Source organism: Stomoxys calcitrans, chromosome 3 (assembly GCF_963082655.1).
Source record: "Stomoxys calcitrans chromosome 3, idStoCalc2.1, whole genome shotgun sequence".
NCBI classification, from domain to species: Eukaryota; Metazoa; Arthropoda; class Insecta; order Diptera; family Muscidae; genus Stomoxys; species Stomoxys calcitrans.
The window spans coordinates 41,617,983-41,627,227 of NC_081554.1; positions in this window are offsets into that span (position 1 = coordinate 41,617,983).

The following is a 9,245-nucleotide window of genomic DNA, read 5'->3' on the forward strand; positions in this document are numbered from 1 at the left end:
AAAACTGATGTTGTAAGTCATAAGTTAGGTTTTTGGGTCAAATTTCATCCAGGCATGGATGTTGAAAGTCATTGTTCCAAATTTCAACCCCATTAGATGAAGCTGAGGCTTCTAGGGCCTCAAGAAGTCAAATCCGGAGATCGGTTTATAAGGGGGTTATATCTGTTTATAGACCGATTCGGATCCTACTTGGCATGGATATTGTTCTCAACTCAAGTCTACCTTTCAAAATTCAGCCAAATCGGATGAAAATTGAGGCTTCTACGTGCTTAAGAAGTCAAAACGGGGGATCGGTTTATATGAGGGCTATATCTGTTTATGGATTTTGAAAGTCATAATACAAGTCTTTGTTTGAAATTTCAGCCAAATCGAATGAAAATAGAAGCTTATAAGGGCTCAAGAAGTCAAATCTGGGGATTGGTTTATATGGGGGTTATATCTGTTTATAGACCTATTCGTATCATACATGGCAATGTTGTTTGAAGTCTTGAAGTCATAACTCTAGTCATTGATCCAAATTTTAGCCACATCGGATGAAAATTGAGGGTTCTAAGGGTTCAAGAAGACAAATATCGAGGGATCGGTTTATAAGGGGGCTATCTGTTTATAGGCGGAATTGGGTCATACTTGGTATGGATATTGAAAGTCATAACTCCAGTCATTGTTCTAAATTTCAGCCACATCGGATGAAAATTTAGGGTTCTAGTGGCTCAAGAAGACAAAAATCGAGGGATCGGTTTATATGGGGGCTATATCAGTTTATAGACCGATTCGGAACATACATGGTATGGATAATGAAAGTCATAACATAAGTCTTTGTTTCAAATCGATTCATAGATCGATTCGAATCATATTTGTCATGGATGTTGGAAGTCATAACTCTAGTCATTGTTCCAAATTTTAGCCACATCGGATGAAAATTGAGGGTTCTAAGTGCTCAAGAAGTCAAATCGGAGGATCGGTTTATAAGGGGGCTATATCTGTTTATGGACCGATTCGGATCATACTTGGCAATGATATTTGAAGTCATAACATAAGACCGATTGGGATCATACTTGGGATGGATGTTGAAAGTCATAACTCTAGTCATTGTTCTAAATTTCAGCCAAATCGGGTGAAAATTGAGGCCTAAGTCAAAAAGAAGTATATGTGCAAAATTTCAAATGGCTTGCTTTACGCGTTCGACCGCTATCGGGATTTCAACAGACGGACGGACGGACGGACATTGCTAGTTAGACTCAGAATGCCGAGATCCTGAATATATATACTTTAGTAGGGTCGCAGATCAATGTTTCGAGGTGTTACAAATGGGATGACTAGATTAGTATACCCCTATCCTATGGTGGAGGGTATAAAAAACGAGAGTCGGACATATGTAACTCACGAAATTTGAAAATAACGGTTATTTCTTGATCAGACTTCGTAAATGGCAGCTTCATATCATCTTGTACAGTTGATATCAGTACACAACGGCAATCCTTTGGTCCCGTTTGCACAGTGTAAGACGTTGGAAAATCTATGCCTGGATAAACCTGAGACGCTGCAAATCTATGCTTGGGTGCCAAAACACTCCACAAAGAATCCATGTTACAAACAGGATCTATGCGGTAGTGTTATTGAGGCTAAGTCTCTAGAACATTGGAAAAGAAAAACGAATTTTCCATACAAAGAAGAAAAACATGAGTTGACAACTCATCGAACTATCCATTTTATGACCATAAAAAGTGTATACATTTGTAAACCCTCCACCATGGGATTGGGGTATACTAATTTTGTCATTCCGTTTGTAACATATCGAAATATTGATCTGAAACCCAACAAAGTAATCTTTATCGTCTTGACATTCTTTGTCGATTTAGCCATTTTCGTCCGTCTGTCGAGTAAACTTTCAAAGGAGTAAAGTTTGGTGCTTGAAATTTTGCATAAAAACTTCTTATTAGTGCAGGTCAGTTGGGTTTGCAAATGGACCAAATCGGTCCATGTTTTGTTATAGCAGCCATATAAACCGATTTTGGATTTTGACTTCCTGAGCCTATAGAGGGCGCAATTCTTTACCGATTTGACTGAAATTCTTTACCAAGTGCTTTATTTAGACTTCCACCATTTCTTCCAAGCATGGTCCAAATCGGTTCATAACCTGATATAGCTCCCATATAAACCGTTCTCGGATCCTTATATCTTGAGCCGCCAGAGGGCGCAATTATTATCCGATTTTTCTGAAATTCTTCATGAAGTGTTTTGGTTTGACCGTCAATAACTGTGCCAAGTATGGTTCAAATCCGTTCGTAGCCTGATATAGCTCCAATATAAACCGATCTCCCGATTATGCTTCTTGAGCCTTTAGAGGGAGCAATTTGGCGGAAATTTTGCACCAAGTGTTTTATTTGCACTTCCAACAACTTTACCAAGTATGGGCTCAAATCGGTTCATAACCTGATATAGCTGCAATACAAACCGATCTCCCGATTATACTTCTTGAGCCTCTAGAGGGAGCAATTCTTATCCGATTTGGAAATAGAAATTTTGCACAAAAACTTTTTATATCACCTTTAACATACGTGTTGAATATGGTGTGAATCGGTCCATAACCTGATATAGCTTTCATATAAGCACATCGATAAGTATACAGATCGACTTAGAATCACTTCCTAATTCGATTTAGCTATGTCCATCTGTCCGCCTGTCCATGTATTCTTGTAATCAAGGTACAGATCGCATTTGTTGTTCGACTGTTACAAAATTTCGCAAAAATCACTTTTTTGGTCCATGAACAAACGCAATTGAAAATCGGTCCAGATTTAGATATAGCTCCCATGTATTTCTTTCATCCGATATGGCCTATTAAGGCTGTATATGCCACAATTTTGATCCGATCTTTACAAAATTTGTGAAAGTTAAATTTTTTTTGACGTCTTAATACGAAATTTTATAAAAATCGGTTTAGATTTAGATATAGCTCCCGTATATATCTTCCATCTGATATGGCCTCTGAAGGCTATAGAAGCCACAAATGTCGTCCGATCTTTACAAAATTTTGCATGAGATGTTTTATTTGACATGCCAATGCGTGTGCATCAAAGTCGGTCCAGATTTAGTTCCGATAATATATCTTTCATCCGATATGGCCCTTTAAATCTATAGTAGCCACAATTTAGGTCCTATCGTAAGAAAGTCTTATAAGATTCTATTCAATATAGCAATAGGTATGCAAAATTAAAGTCTGAATAGATTTCAACATAGGTTTCATGTATTGAAAGTAATATGTATTCTCGGTGGTGTAGGGTATTATATAGACGGCCCCGCCCGACTTTTGTCTTTCCTTACTGGCTCTGTGTGTCCGTCTATTATAATCAAACTACAGCCTTCAAAAATTGACAGATTGAGCAAAAATCACACAGATTCGTATATTGCACATACGCAGGTTAATTGGATATAGCTGTTATTTAGTCTTATTTAGGGTCCTTAACCCATAACAGTCGCATTTCTTATCAGATTTCGTTTAATTTTAGAAAAGTGAGTTCTTCTATGGTCCCCATATCCTAATCGAATATAGTCCAGATCGGACCATATTAAGATATAGCTGCCTTCAGACCGACCTCCCGATTGAGGATCTTGAGCTTATAAAAGACGCATTGATTGTCTAATTTCGATGAAATGTAGAACGTATCCAAACTGTATATGGTCCAGACAGAACTGTCGATTTAGGGGCTTAAGCTTATAACAGCAATATTTATTCCCCGATCTCGATGAAATTGTAAACGATATGTTGCAGTAGGCCTCCAACTATAGTACAGATTAGGGCTGCAGAGTCGACCGGAGTCAAGTTTTTGAGCGCGGAATCGAAGTCGTTGGCAATCCTTTGGTAAACGAATTTTTATTGAAATTTATTTTTTTGGAAATTTTCGAAATTTCGAAGACCGAAAAATTTGTCGGGAAAGTAGTCAAAGATTCAGCTAATGCCTCAATTATGCTGATGAGAAGGGAAAATTCAATTTTTTCTTTGAAAAGAGAGACCAAAACTCGAAAATATTTTTTCGTAGAAATTCAAATTTTTAAGTTCGAAAATGGCGTAACTTCTTCAAATCTTCGAATTTCGAAAATTCAAGGGCATCAATGGGTTCAGAACACCGTTGGCAATCATTTAGCAAACGAATTTTTATTGAAATCCGACTTTCGATTTTTTGTCAATTTTTTTGGAAAGGGTATAGCCCATTAAAATTTTCGAAATTTCGAAGACCGAAAAATTTGTCGGGAAAGTTGTCAAAGATTGAGCTAATGCCTCAATTATGCAGATGAGAAGGGAAAATTCAATTTTTTCTTTGAAAAGAGAGTCTAATATGCGAAAATATGTTTTCGTAGAAATTAAAATTTTTTAGTTCGAAAATGGCGTAACTTCTTCAAATCTTCGAATTTCGAAAATTCAAGGGCATCAATGGATTCAGAACACCGTTGGCAATCATTAAGCAAACGAATTTTTATTGAAATCCGACTTTCGATTTTTTGTCAATTTTTTTGGAAAGGGTATAGCCCATTGAAATTTTCGAAATTTCGAAGACCGAAAAATTTGTCGGGAAAGTAGTCAAAGATTGAGCTAATGCCTCAATTATGCAGATGAGAAGGATAAATTCAATTTTTTCTTTGAAAAGAGAGTCTAATATGCGAAAATATGTTTTCGTAGAAATTCAAATTTTTTAGTTCGAAAATGGCGTAACTTCTTCAAATCTTCGAATTTCGAAAATTCAAGGGCATCAATGGATTCAGAACACCGTTGGCAATCATTTAGCAAACGAATTTTTATTGAAATCCGACTTTCGATTTTTTGTCAATTTTTTTGGAAAGGGTATAGCCCATTGAAATTTTCGAAATTTCGAAGACCGAAAAATTTGTCGGGAAAGTAGTCAAAGATTGAGCTAATGCCTCAATTATGCAGATGAAAAGGGAAAATTCAAATTTTCCTTTGAAAAGAGAATCTAATATGCGAAAATATGTTTTCGTAGAAATTCAAGATTTTTTAGTTCGAAAATGGCGTAACTTCTTCAAATCTTCGAATTTCGAAAATTCAAGGGCATCAATGGGTTCAGAACACCGTTGGCAATCATTTAGCAAACGAATTTTTATTGAAATCCGACTTTCGATTTTTTGTCAATTTTTTTGGAAAGGGTATAGCCCATTGAAATTTTCGAAATTTCGAAGACCGAAAAATTTGTCGGGAAAGTTGTCAAAGATTGAGCTAATGCCTCAATTATGCAGATGAGAAGGGAAAATTCAATTTTTTCTTTGAAAAGAGAGTCTAATATGCCAAAATATGTTTTCGTAGAAATTCAAATTTTTTAGTTCGAAAATGGCGTAACTTCTTCAAATCTTCGAATTTCGAAAATTCAAGGGCATCAATGGATTCAGAACACCGTTGGCAATCATTTAGCAAACGAATTTTTATTGAAATCCGACTTTCGATTTTTTGTCAATTTTTTTGGAAAGGGTATAGCCCATTGAAATTTTCGAAATTTCGAAGACCGAAAAATTTGTCGGGAAAGTAGTCAAAGATTGAGCTAATGCCTCAATTATGCAGATGAGAAGGGAAAATCCAATTTTTTCTTTGAAAAGAGAGTCTAATATGCGAAAATATGTTTTCGTAGAAATTCAAATTTTTTAGTTCGAAAATGGCGTAACTTCTTCAAATCTTCGAATTTCGAAAATTCAAATTCAATTTTTTTGGAAAGGGTATAGCCCATTGAAATTTTCGAAATTTCGAAGACCGAAAAATTTATCGGGAAAGTAGTCAAAGATTGAGCTAATGCCTCAATTATGCAGATGAAAAGGGAAAATTCAATTTTTTCTTTGAAAAGAGAGTCTAATATGCGAAAATATGTTTTCGTAGAAATTCAAATTTTTAAGTTCGAAAATGGCGTAACTTCTTCAAATCTTCGAATTTCGAAAATTCAAGGGCATCAATGGGTTCAGAACACCGTTGGCAATCATTTAGCAAACGAATTTTTATTGAAATCCGACTTTCGATCTTTTGTCAATTTTTTTGGAAAGGGTATAGCCCATTGAAATTTTCGAAATTTCGAAGACCGAAAAATTTGTCGGGAAAGTAGTCAAAGATTGAGCTAATGCCTCAATTATGCAGATGAAAAGGGAAAATTCAATTTTTCCTTTGAAAAGAGAATCTAATATGCGAAAATATGTTTTCGTAGAAATTCAAGATTTTTTAGTTCGAAAATGGCGTAACTTCTTCAAATCTTCGAATTTCGAAAATTCAAGGGCATCAATGGGTTCAGAACACCGTTGGCAATCATTTAGCAAACGAATTTTTATTGAAATCCTACTTTCGATTTTTTGTCAATTTTTTTGGAAAGGGTATAGCCCATTGAAATTTTCGAAATTTCGAAGACAGAAAAATTTGTCGGGAAAGTAGTCAAAGATTGAGCTAATGCCTCAATTATGCAGATGAGAAGGGAAAATTCAATTTTTCCTTTGAAAAGAGAATCTAATATGCGAAAATATGTTTTCGTAGAAATTCAAGATTTTTTAGTTCGAAAATGGCGTAACTTCATCAAATCTTCGAATTTCGAAAATTCAAGGGCATCAATGGGTTCAGAACACCGTTGGCAATCATTTAGCAAACGAATTTTTATTGAAATCCGACTTTCGATTTTTTGTCAATTTTTTTGGAAAGGGTATAGCCCATTGAAATTTTCGAAATTTCGAAGACCGAAAAATTTGTCGGGAAAGTAGTCAAAGATTGAGCTAATGCCTCAATTATGCAGATGAAAAGGGAAAATTCAATTTTTCCTTTGAAAAGAGAATCTAATATGCGAAAATATGTTTTCGTAGAAATTCAAATTTTTAAGTTCGAAAATGGCGTAACTTCTTCAAATCTTCGAATTTCGAAAATTCAAGGGCATCAATGGATTCAGAACACCGTTGGCAATCATTTAGCAAACGAATTTTTATTGAAATCCGACTTTCGATTTTTTGTCAATTTTTTTGGAAAGGGTATAGCCCATTGAAATTTTCGAAATTTCGAAGACAGAAAAACTTGTCGGGAAAGTAGTCAAAGATTGAGCTAATGCCTCAATTATGCAGATGAGAAGGGAAAATTCAATTTTTCCTTTGAAAAGAGAATCTAATATGCGAAAATATGTTTTCGTAGAAATTCAAGATTTTTTAGTTCGAAAATGGCGTAACTTCTTCAAATCTTCGAATTTCGAAAATTCAAGGGCATCAATGGGTTCAGAACACCGTTGGCAATCATTTAGCAAACGAATTTTTATTGAAATCCGACTTTCGATTTTTTGTCAATTTTTTTGGAAAGGGTATAGCCCATTGAAATTTTCGAAATTTCGAAGACAGAAAAATTTGTCGGGAAAGTAGTCAAAGATTGAGCTAATGCCTCAATTATGCAGATGAGAAGGGAAAATTTAATTTTTTCTTTGAAAAGAGAGTCTAATATGCGAAAATATGTTTTCGTAGAAATTCAAATTTTTAAGTTCGAAAATGGCGTAACTTCTTCAAATCTTCGAATTTCGAAAATTCAAGGGCATCAATGGATTCAGAACACCGTTGGCAATCATTTAGCAAACGAATTTTTATTGAAATCCGACTTTCGATTTTTTGTCAATATTTTTGGAAAGGGTATAGCCCATTAAAATTTTCGAAATTTCGAAGACCGAAAAATTTTCGGGAAAGTTGTCAAAGATTGAGCTAATGCCTCAATTATGCAGATGAGAAGGGAAAATTCAATTTTTTCTTTGAAAAGAGAGTCTAATATGCGAAAATATGTTTTCGTAGAAATTCAAATTTTTAAGTTCGAAAATGGCGTAACTTCTTCAAATCTTCGAATTTCGAAAATTCAAGGGCATCAATGGGTTCAGAACACCGTTGGCAATCATTTAGCAAACGAATTTTTATTGAAATCCGACTTTCGATTTTTTGTCAATTTTTTTGGAAAGGGTATAGCCCATTGAAATTTTCGAAATTTCGAAGACCGAAAAATTTGTCGGGAAAGTAGTCAAAGATTGAGCTAATGCCTCAATTATGCAGATGAGAAGGGAAAATCCAATTTTTTCTTTGAAAAGAGAGTCTAATATGCGAAAATATGTTTTCGTAGAAATTAAAATTTTTTAGTTCGAAAATGGCGTAACTTCTTCAAATCTTCGAATTTCGAAAATTCAAGGGCATCAATGGATTCAGAACACCGTTGGCAATCATTTAGCAAACGAATTTTTATTGAAATCCGACTTTCGATTTTTTGTCAATTTTTTTGGAAAGGGTATAGCCCATTGAAATTTTCGAAATTTCGAAGACCGAAAAATTTGTCGGGAAAGTAGTCAAAGATTGAGCTAATGCCTCAATTATGCAGATGAAAAGGGAAAATTCAATTTTTCCTTTGAAAAGAGAATCTAATATGCGAAAATATGTTTTCGTAGAAATTCAAGATTTTTTAGTTCGAAAATGGCGTAACTTCTTCAAATCTTCGAATTTCGAAAATTCAAGGGCATCAATGGGTTCAGAACACCGTTGGCAATCATTTAGCAAACGAATTTTTATTGAAATCCGACTTTCGATTTTTTGTCAATTTTTTTGGAAAGGGTATAGCCCATTGAAATTTTCGAAATTTCGAAGACCGAAAAATTTGTCGGGAAAGTTGTCAAAGATTGAGCTAATGCCTCAATTATGCAGATGAGAAGGGAAAATTCAATTTTTTCTTTGAAAAGAGAGTCTAATATGCGAAAATATGTTTTCGTAGAAATTCAAATTTTTAAGTTCGAAAATGGCGTAACTTCTTCAAATCTTCGAATTTCGAAAATTCAAGGGCATCAATGGATTCAGAACACCGTTGGCAATCATTTAGCAAACGAATTTTTATTGAAATCCGACTTTCGATTTTTTGTCAATTTTTTTGGAAAGGGTATAGCCCATTGAAATTTTCGAAATTTCGAAGACCGAAAAATTTGTCGGGAAAGTAGTCAAAGATTGAGCTAATGCCTCAATTATGCAGATGAGAAGGGAAAATCCAATTTTTTCTTTGAAAAGAGAGTCTAATATGCGAAAATATGTTTTCGTAGAAATTCAAATTTTTTAGTTCGAAAATGGCGTAACTTCTTCAAATCTTCGAATTTCGAAAATTCAAATTCAATTTTTTTGGAAAGGGTATAGCCCATTGAAATTTTCGAAATTTCGAAGACCGAAAAATTTATCGGGAAAGTAGTCAAAGATTGAGCTAATGCCTCAATTATGCA